Source organism: Somniosus microcephalus, chromosome 12, assembly GCF_052327205.1.
Source record: "Somniosus microcephalus isolate GS21.2 chromosome 12, FLI_Smic_1.0, whole genome shotgun sequence".
NCBI classification, from domain to species: domain Eukaryota; kingdom Metazoa; phylum Chordata; class Chondrichthyes; order Squaliformes; family Somniosidae; genus Somniosus; species Somniosus microcephalus.
Window position 1 is genome coordinate 111311151 of NC_140998.1, and position 10242 is coordinate 111321392.

Sequence of the window (10242 nt, forward strand, 5' to 3'; positions counted from 1 at the left end):
TCCCCCACCACCCCTCCCAACCCAACCCCTGCAGACGGCATGCCAAAGCCCAAGGAATCTTCGCCAACCACCCAGACACCAGACCCGACGTCGGATGCTGCAACACCACCGCCGCCACCACGACGATCAGGACGTCAGACAAGGCCTCCTGATAGACTTAACTTGTAGTACCCTTCACCCCGCCGGACTTCACATTAAACAAGGGGTGAATGTGGTAAACCACTGTATTGTATATTGCCACCTCTGGGTGGCGCTGTGTATGGAGGCATGCCTCAGCTGACTCCACCCACCACTGTGTGGGTTTCGTTCAGACTTGTTCAGTCACTCACGAAGAAGCATGGTCTCTTCTTAGCTAATAAAAGCCTTATTCATCTCTTCTTTCGACTCATCATCTCTTCTTCGACTCATCACCTTTTATGAAGTAATTGATAAGCGTATCAGTGGGGCCATGAGGACCCGTTTCTGTGCTGACATTCCTCATAACAAGGACATCCATGAACCTCTGACTTCGCTCCTCAATAGATGCCCATCTATTCCACATAGCTGACCATCTATTTAGAAGTGTTACCACGTTCTCCTGAGTCTGGCGATTTATGTCTTCCATGGAGGTTGCCACCATTTCCATGGCAGAACCTGCATTCGCCAATGTGTGCACCATGGCATTGCTCATGTTTGACATGGACTCCTCCATTCTCTGCACACTTGCAATTACCTTGGTTGCAATCCCAGTCACAGCCTCCTGCACTTGTTCCTGAAGTTCCAGCACTGCTCTCTTTCTGGATGGTCCCAGAGGCATAGGGCTCGATTTTCCAAGCCCCGAGGAGGCGGGTTTGGAGGCGGGAGTGATGGGAAAATTGCAGAATCGGGGGGCATAAACCCATCCTGCCCCCAACCCGCCTCCATGCCAATGTCCCAGGAGGCAGGTAGCCGACCTGTGCTGGGAGCCGCCTCCCCGAGGCGGGAAGGGGATTAGTGCCAATTAACTGCCTGTTAACAGGTAGTTAACAGGCAGTTTTTTGCCTAATCCCTATTTTTAGCCCTGAAGTGTGGGCTGTCCGACGGCTCCGAACCGCGCCAAGTTAGCGAGGCGGACCATCGGTCCGCAGGGGTTGGAGGGGTCGAGATGTCCATTGTGCAGGTGAGTGATGGGTGCATGTATGCAGAGGTAAGTGTGTGAGGTAAGTGTAAAGTGTTTTAATACGTTTTACTTACCTTTACTTTCTCCTGCAGGCTTCCTTCCTTCAGGTCTCAGGAATCCCTCAGCTCACCGGCACAGAAAGCAGAATGGCCGTTGAACTGTCAAAAGCTGCAGCCTCTGCTTTCTGGTCTGGAGAGATCTCTAACTGAGCCTGAGTAGAAGGGGTCAAGTTAGAAGACAGTGGGGAGGGGGGCTCTCAATGGTCCTGTGAGGGAGTAAAGGCATGAGTTAGTCATGTGATATTTAGGTAGCAGACACATCCCATTGGGCAGATGATCATAACTCAATTTCTATGAGCATCAGATGTCATATCAGTCACTCATGAAAGCAAAATGATAGGGTTGCAAATCAATTCTGTCACCAGCTTGCTGTACTGCGCCCGTCTCTCCGTCCCCCACTTCCAGCTCCTCTGCACCTCCGATGATCTCCAGAGCTGCCTCCTCAGCGTTCGTTATATGCCCCAGAGGTGCTGGGCCTCCTCCTGTCCTCCCTCTCTCCCTCTTATTGTGGGTTCTCTTTTCCTGCAATGAGGGACAATAGTGGAGTTTCAGTGAGATTGATGGAGTCAGTGTAAAGAATGGATAACATAGATGTTTGGAGAGAGACAAAGATGGAGCGAGGTGCCAATACCAAGGTCCCTCCCTGTGCTTTGTTAGTTGTTGTCATTGCATAACAGTGAGATTGAGTGTGAGGGGTGCATAGTAGGATGGTGAAGTGATTCTGTACATAGAGAGAGAGGGATGGGTGAGGTGCAAGGGATGTTAGGGTCAGTTGGGATGTGCAGGAGTAGGTTGCCAATGCAGAGTGATACAGATTGGAAGAGATGGGAAGCAGATTGAAGGTAAGTGTGATGTTATACTCACTTTTGCTGAATGCATCAGATCATTGAACCTTTTTCTACACTGCACCCAGGTGCGTGTACACACCGACCTAGCACTTACCTCCTCAGCAATTTGCAGCCAGGCTGCCATTGTGTGCTGAGGAGGCATCCTCCGTACATCAGAAGGGAAGAGCACCTCCTTTCGTCCTCTTACTCCCCCCACAAGAGAATAAAGGGAGTCATCATCAAAACGGGGAGCAACCTTGGACCGTTGAGCTGCCATGCCTGCAGCAACTAGAATTCAAAAGCAGAAGAAAGCAAGTGAAAAGCAAAGGGGACATGGCCCCCTTAAATATCCAGGCTCCTAGTGCGTCACCAAGTGGGAGCAGCTGACCCGCACCCACCGATTGGGCCGGCGAGCGCGCACGTCGGCCTTAATGAGGCCAATCTAGGGAAAATCCTTAATGGAGGGCGGATGCAATCGGGAGCAGGACCGGAACCCGCTGAAGAGCGAACCCACCACCATCCCGCCTCCGGGCAGAAAATCCAGCCCACTATCAGCACTTCTTAAAGGGACACACACATCTTTCAGGTAAATTTGCATTTAAGCTTTTGGACTGGATTTTTTATATTTTATTGAAGTAGTGGCTTGCTGCAATAGCTGTTAAAAGTTTTTAAAGTGTGCTGCTGGATGCTTGCAAGGCCCCTGATGGTAAAGGATGGCCTCTGAGAAGACAGAAAATGCTGGAAATGCTCAGCAGGTCAGGCAGCATCCATGGAGAGAGAGACAGAGTTCACAGTTCAGGTCGAGATGCTACCTGACCAGCTGAGTATTTCCAGCACTTTCTGCTTTTATTTCAGATTTCCGGCATCCGCTCGCAGAAAGAGAAAGACACAGAAGAGGAGGAGGCCGAAGAGGAAGAAGCAGAAGAGGAGGAAGCAGAAGGAAGGATGCATCCTTTGTGGCTGGGATATCCGGCATGGAATCATCTGCCAGTGACCACAACCCCAATTCCCCTTTCAACACCCATATGCATTCCCTTAATGACTATATTGCGTGTGCCTTTGCCTATCCTACTGATGTCACACGGTGCTACCCCAGTGGCTACAGCATGGCTAGTGGAAGGCTGCTGACTTTCAGTGGGGGACAGTGCAAATGGCCTTGCTGGTTGACCTTGAGGAGCTGGTGGCTGGGACTATCAAATCAATCTTCTTCTACGGCTTGTTCTTCTTCACTCTCCTCTCCCTCTTCTTGGTCACCCACTGGCTGGGAAGGATGCATTTCTTGGTTGTGTGATATGAGGAAGGCCCAAGGGTGGCGTTGTGGTGACAGGAGAGTGGGAAAGCATGAGGTGCATGCCAGAAGGAGGATAATGTATGAGGATACCAGCATCTTCTATCCTTTCAGCCCCACCTCAGGCCAAGGGCTGAGCCCCTGCCAAGAATGGCTTACACCGTCTCCTCCAAGGGGGTGAGGTGAGGCTAGGAATGGGAGATGTGCCTCGTGATTGGTGCAGATTGTTGGTAGGTGAGTGATTGGGGGTTGTGCATTGAGCAGTGTGTGAGGCTAATGCTGCAGTTGGTAGGAGATGGCTTTTAAAGATGCATTCATTGACCTTGACCAGTGTTCTGGGGTCATGAATCTTCTTTAGGCACTGGAGCCAGGTGGTGAGAGTGACACTGCTGGTAGTGACAGCCTCAGTGATGTGATCCCACATCGTTCTTTCTGGAGGGCCTCCTGGCCCTGTGGGTAGAGGGCCTCTCTTGCAGTTGTTGACCCCCTGCATAAAGCTGGAGTGCTGTGTACCCTGGGTGCCCGTTCCCTGGCTTGCTGAGCCATTTGTTGAAGTGCTGAGGCAGTTTTTCCATTTTTTGAGGAAGGGACTTCAGCTTTAAGAGCTGAATAATCACATTTGGGACTTCTTTTTAATGTTAACTTTTTTTTGAAAGGCAGAAAGGGCTGAAAATTGCATTGTTTCCCTGGATTTCAACTTGTGTTACTTCTGAGTGCATGGCCCCTTTCATTCACAGGCCTTTTCATTGCCACAATTCCTTGTGAGCTCCACAGCCTTGCTTCCAGAGGCTGTGCGAAGCTCGAACGTTGCACCTGGGCAGGAACTTCGGGTTGGAAGCCTCCACTAAGGTCACTAGGACGGCGTTGCACGGAGGGCAAGTGCTGCATGGAAGGTAAGCGTTGCGGCACCAACATCCAGCCCCCAAGACGAATTTTGTCCCATTAGCATTGCAGCCATTTTCAGCAGCCGTTAACGTCCACAAAAAGCAGGACAAATCCAACCCGGCCAATTAGCGCCCCATCAGTCTACACTCAATCATCAGCAAAGTGATGGAAGGTGTCATCGACAGTGCTATCAAACGGCACTTACTCACCAATAACCTGCTCACTGATGCCCAGTTTGGGTTCCACCAGGACCACTCGGCTCCCAGCCTCATTACAGCCTTGGTCCAAACATGGACAAAGGAGCTGAATTCCAGACTCTCCTTGACATCAAGGTAGCATTTGACTGAGTGTGGCATCAAGGAGCCCCAGTAAAACTTAAGTCAATGGGAGTCAGGGGGAAAATGCTCCACTGGCTGGTGTCATACCTAGCACAAAGGAAGATGGTTGTGGTGGTTGAAGGTCAATCATCACAGCCCCAGGACATTGCTGCAGGAGTTCCTCAGGGCAGTGTCCTAAACATAGAAACATAGAAACATAGAAACTAGGAGCAGGAGTAGGCCATTCGGCCCTTCGAGCCTGCTCCGCCATTCAACGAGATCATGGCTGATCATCCAAACCCTAGCACCCGGTCCCTACACCGACAGCCATCCCACCCAAGCACTATCCCCGTCCTAGGCCCAACCATCTTCAGCTGCTTCATCAATGACCTTCCCTCCAACATAAGGTCTGAAATGGGGATGTTCGCTGATGACTGCACAGTGTTCAGTGCCATTCACAGCTCCTCAGATAATGAAGCAGTCCATGCCCGCATGCAACAAGACCTGGACGACGTTCAGGCTTGGGCTGATAAGTAGCAGGTAACATTCACGTCACAGAAATGCCAGGCAATGACTATCTCCAACAAGCGGGAGTCTAACCATCTCCTTGATATTCAACAGCATTACCATTGCCGAATCCCCCACCATCAACATCCTGAGGGTCACCATTGACCAGAAACTTAACTGGACCAGCCACAGAAATATTGTGGCAACAAGAGCAGGTCAGAGGCTAGGTATTCTGCGGCAAGTGTCTCACCTCCTGCCTCCTGAAAGCCTTTCCACCATCTACAAGACACAAGTCAGGAGTATGATGGAATACTCTCCATTTGCCTGGATGAGTGCAGCTCCAACAACATTCAAGCAGCTCGACACCATCCAGGACAAAGCAGCCCGCTTGATTGGCACCCCATCCACCACCTTAAACATTCACTCCCTCCACCACCGGCGTACCATGGCTGAAGTGTGTACCATCTACAAGATGCACTGCAGCAACTCGCCAAGGCTTCTTCGGTAGCACCTCCCAAATCCATGACTTCGTCCACCTAGAAGGACAAGGGCAGCAGGCGCATGGGAACACCACCACCTCCAAGTTCTCCTCCAAGTCACACACCATCCTGACTTAGAAGTATGTCGCCGATTCTTCATCGTCGCTGGGTCAAAATCCTGGAACTCCCTACCTAACAGCACTGTGGGAGTACCTTCATCACACAGACTGCATCGGTTCAAGAAAGCGGTTCACCACCAACTTCTCGAGGGCAATTAGGGATGGGCAATAAATGCTGGCCTTGCCAGTGACGCCCACATCCCATAAACGAATAAAAAAAAACCTCTAGTTGACGGTGACACCAGCAACGTTCCTGACGAACTCGAATTTCTCCCCCTAAGGGTATTATTTGAAACGAGCTTGGGCATCATTAATCCAATACATAGTGGGCACAAGTCTCCTTATAGGCCTTCATTAAATGATTCTAAATTGGGGACAGTTTCACTCAGCGGGACAACATGGATGCTCATGTGGGGAATGTCGCACTGGTGCAGCAAGAGTGGATAGTCTTCTGAGGCTGGATTGAGCTGCATTGTTGGGGCAAATGTGCAGAGAATTTTACTGCGCAAACCCTTGATGCACAAACTGGCATTCCTCAATTTAATCAGCACAAAATTCAACAAACATTGACTTACAGATCTGTGAAAAGTAGCTTTAAAACAAACTTATTACCTTCTATTAAGACATCCTTTTATTCATATGACGTCCAGAAGAAGACCTATTCCGTCTGTAAAGTAATTGTCATAAATCGCAACTTCTACAAGAAGTACTACTGAACGGCAAGCTGAGGGCGCCGCCCAAGGAGTATAAATACTCGGGCGTGGGCCCAACTTGGCCAGAGACAGTCTGGAAACAGGAAGCTAGTGACTACTAACTAGACCTCCATGTTTTGTTACAAGTCGATTAAAGCCTTGCTTTATGTACAACCAAGTGCGTAGTGAGTCTTTATTACGTCAGTAATTACATATTTTTCCTTTTTTTTGCTCTAGATCTTTTTAATGAGAAACCTATCATCTGTACTATCATGTTTAATTTGGAAGCAATATACATCTAGTTGCAATTTTGGTTGAAGAGGTAACATAATTAAAAATTAAATTCTATTGCAAAAATACGTTATTTTGCCAACCACCTTTAACACAAGGATGCTGTATCAAAAACCAAGTTTACGTAGAAAAGTACTCAGCTGTGTATAGAAAACCAGTTGGCTGTCAAGATGAATAATTTTTCACTGTAGTGTGGTATAACTTAAAGGTGATAGCTCACAGTGAATAAGGTCATCCTCATACGTGGAAATATAAATGATATTTTGATTTATATAACTTTTATATCCTACATTAAAATATACACATAAATAGTAATGCAAAACACAAACTATTCTCCCCAAAATAGGATACTAGATGAATTACAAGGCATTTGAGAGGTTCAGATGAAGACTGGCTTAATCATCTGCCATACCCACATAATAAAAGGCCTTTTTTAATGTAAAAAATACATTTTGTATCCACCATTTTGACAGAATTTAACCGCAGCTTCTTTTATTACAAATTCAGTAATGGCTTAGTACGCCAAAGTATCAGGTGACTAGGTGGAATAGGCGGATACGTGGCAGATGAAATTTAATGCAGAAAAGTGCGAAGTGATACATTTTGGTAGAAAAAATGAGGCGAGGAAATATAAACTAAAGGGTACAATCCTAAAGGGGCTGCATGAACAGAGAGACCTAGGGGTATATGTGCACAAATCATTGAAGGTGGCAGGGCAGATTGAGAAAGCAGTTAAAAAAGCATACAGGATCCTGGGCTTCATGAATAGAGATATAGGCCTAGAAATTCAGTATAGCCACTTTTGGGGCGGAAAAGTCGGGCGGCCGCTAAAGTTTGCGCCCGGCGCAAAGTCGAGGGCACTTCGCCGATATTCAGTAGCTTCGCCCTAAGAGTTTGCTCGAGCGCTAAAACTGGCGTTACACAACTATCTTTAAGCGCAAAGCCGGCGGTGCTGAGCTAAACCGCCAAGGCCGGGCGCAGCGCAGGTGCGGTCATTTCTTGATTGACAGCAGACACCCTGGCGCCGGCCAGCTCTTAAAGGGGGAAGGGTCGAGTTCATCTGCTGCCACGCCCTGGACACTGCAGCCCTCCAGCTAGGCCTAAACACTGCTGCTGAACAGAAATAGCGCCGGGAAAGATGCAGAAGGCCCGTGAACGAGCGCAGCGCTTCTCTGGCCATGATTTGAGGGTGCTGGTTAGGGCTTTGGAGAGGAGACGCAAACTCTTGTTCCCGGACAGTGGCAAGAAGCCTGCCACCAGCGTCTACAGGAAAGCCTGGAGGGAGGTCGCCCACAGGGTCACATCCAACAGCGAGGTCCCCAGGAACGCTGTCCAATGCCGGAAAAAGTTCAATGACCTCACAAGGATTGTCAGGGTGAGTCCCCTTTCCAGTGTCCTCCTCATCCTTGCATGTGCACCTCACATTATGGGCAAAGGGACCTAAAAGCCCTAATGGCCAGCCCTCATCCAGCAGCTATGGGACTGGCATGAACATCAATTGCACATTCTGCACTTTACACACTGGCCAAGCTATTCGACCATGGGAGGCAGTGCACACAAGATCACGGCACCACACTGGCCAAGCTATTCGACCATGGGAGGCAGTGCACACACGATCAGGGCACCACACTGGCCAAGCTATTCGACCATGGGAGGCAGTGCACACAAGATCAGGGCACCACACTGTACTTAGAGGCCGTCCTTTCTCTTGCAGGCCAAGCTGGCACACAATCAGAAGAGCTGGACTGTGACCGGGGGAGGCCGTCCCCAGATCCAGCAGCTCAGTAACCTTGAAGAGCGCGTGGGTAGCCTCATGGGTGCCCGGGTGATTGGCCCCGTTGCATCTGGAGATGCCGACCCTGTTCTGGGCACCAATGGTAAGGACATCACCTTTTGGACCTCTCTCGTCCCACTTGCGCTTCAGATCTACATCCTTTGCCACTGTCCGACCAATGCGCTGAATGCCACCACTCATGCCTCCCTCGCTGATGCCCTCTCCTCATTCTAAAGCTACTCTTGTGCCTTCCTGCTTTTAGATGGTGAGGAGGAGGTCCCTGAAGCTGCCAGTGACAGCCCCTCGGAAGAGGAGGAGGAGGAGGAGGAAGAGGAAGAGGAAGGCGGCCCATCAGGGGAACCTTCAGCCGCGCCAGGGGATGCCAATGGAGGGGACACGTCTTCCCTGGAGGAGAGCCAGGGGGAAGTGTCGGAGGGGAGTGTAGCTCCTGTGCCCAGTGGCGTGCAGCAACGCGGGAAGGGTTGGGCAGCTCGGCGGCCTTCTTCCCAGAGGGGGGAAGGGTCGCAGGGGAGTGTAGTTGCTGGGCCCAGTGGCATCCAGCAACGCGAGAAGGGTCGGGCAGCTCGGCGGCCTTCTCCCCAGAGGGAGAGTCCGGCCTCCAGTCCGGAGACGTTCCTCGCCAAGGAGGTGCGCCTCCTCGAACAAATGTCCGTGGACTCGGATCGCCGGCACACCGAGTTCATGGGGGTTGTGGCACGGTTGCCTGAGGCCATCGAGTCCCTGGCTCATAGTGTGGCCGATTTCGGCGCCTCACAGGCCAGGAGTTTCGAGCAATTCGAAGCAGCACACGCCGCGAGTCGGGCCGAATTCGGGGCAGCACAGGCCGCGAGTCGGGCCGAATTCAGGGCAGCACAGGCAGCGAGTTGGGCGGAATTCGGGGCAGCTCACGCAGCGAGTGGCCAGGTGATCAGTGGTGCCGTGCAGTCACTGGCTGGTCTGATGCGGGCACAGACCAGGGCAGTACGGGCACTCACTGCTGCCACACTCGCTGTGTCAGCCAGGCATCGCCAGGGCACCCGCTGCGCTGCAGCAGCACAGCGGTCTGTCCTTCAGCAGATTGCTGCGCATGCTGCAGTGCTGGCCCGGGCGAGTGCCAGTGTCTCAGGCGAGCAGCGAGCGCCTGCCATCAGCCAGCTTGCCCCCATTCCTGCAGCCGCCACTGCCACTCCCCCAGTGGAGCTGCGACGAGCTGCTGGAGAGACTGCTGCTGCCCATCCACAGCTGCAGCAGTCACCAGCCGGCCCCTCGAGGGCCAGAGCTCGTCTAGGCCGACCCCCAAGGGCATCTGCCGTCACGCCATGTGCCCCTCAGGAGCCTTCCCCCAGCCTTGCAGCAGCCACTGGGCACACTTTGAGGAGGAGCAGCAGGGCGGCCAGGGGCCGCAAAAGGCTGGACAAGGAATCGCCCTCACGGGCCACAAAGTAGAGGGTGTGGGCAAATGTGTTTTTATATGGGGATGGTTGTTTTTATTTGGGGATGGTTGTTTTTATATGGGGATGGTTGTTTTGTTTATGGGGATGGTTGTTTTTGTAAGGCCGAGGATGAAGGCCATTTTTGTGGAAATGTTTTGTTATTCCTCCCCAGGTTGTGGGAGTGAGTCATGTGTGTGACTGTTTTTTGGGGGTGTTGTCTGTTTTTGGGTTTCATGTGGGAAGGGCCCGGAGTTTGTTCAACAAAGCATTTTATTTATTCAGCTTGTCCATGTTTGATGTTTGAAGTGGTTGTTGCCTTAACCGGCTGAGGGCTTGCGGAGCGGCTGCATTCAGGTCCCTTCATTGCCACAAGCCATTCCCTGACAGGGGGCCTAGAAGTGACGTTCAATAAGCCGCCGACGGGCGGCCCTTG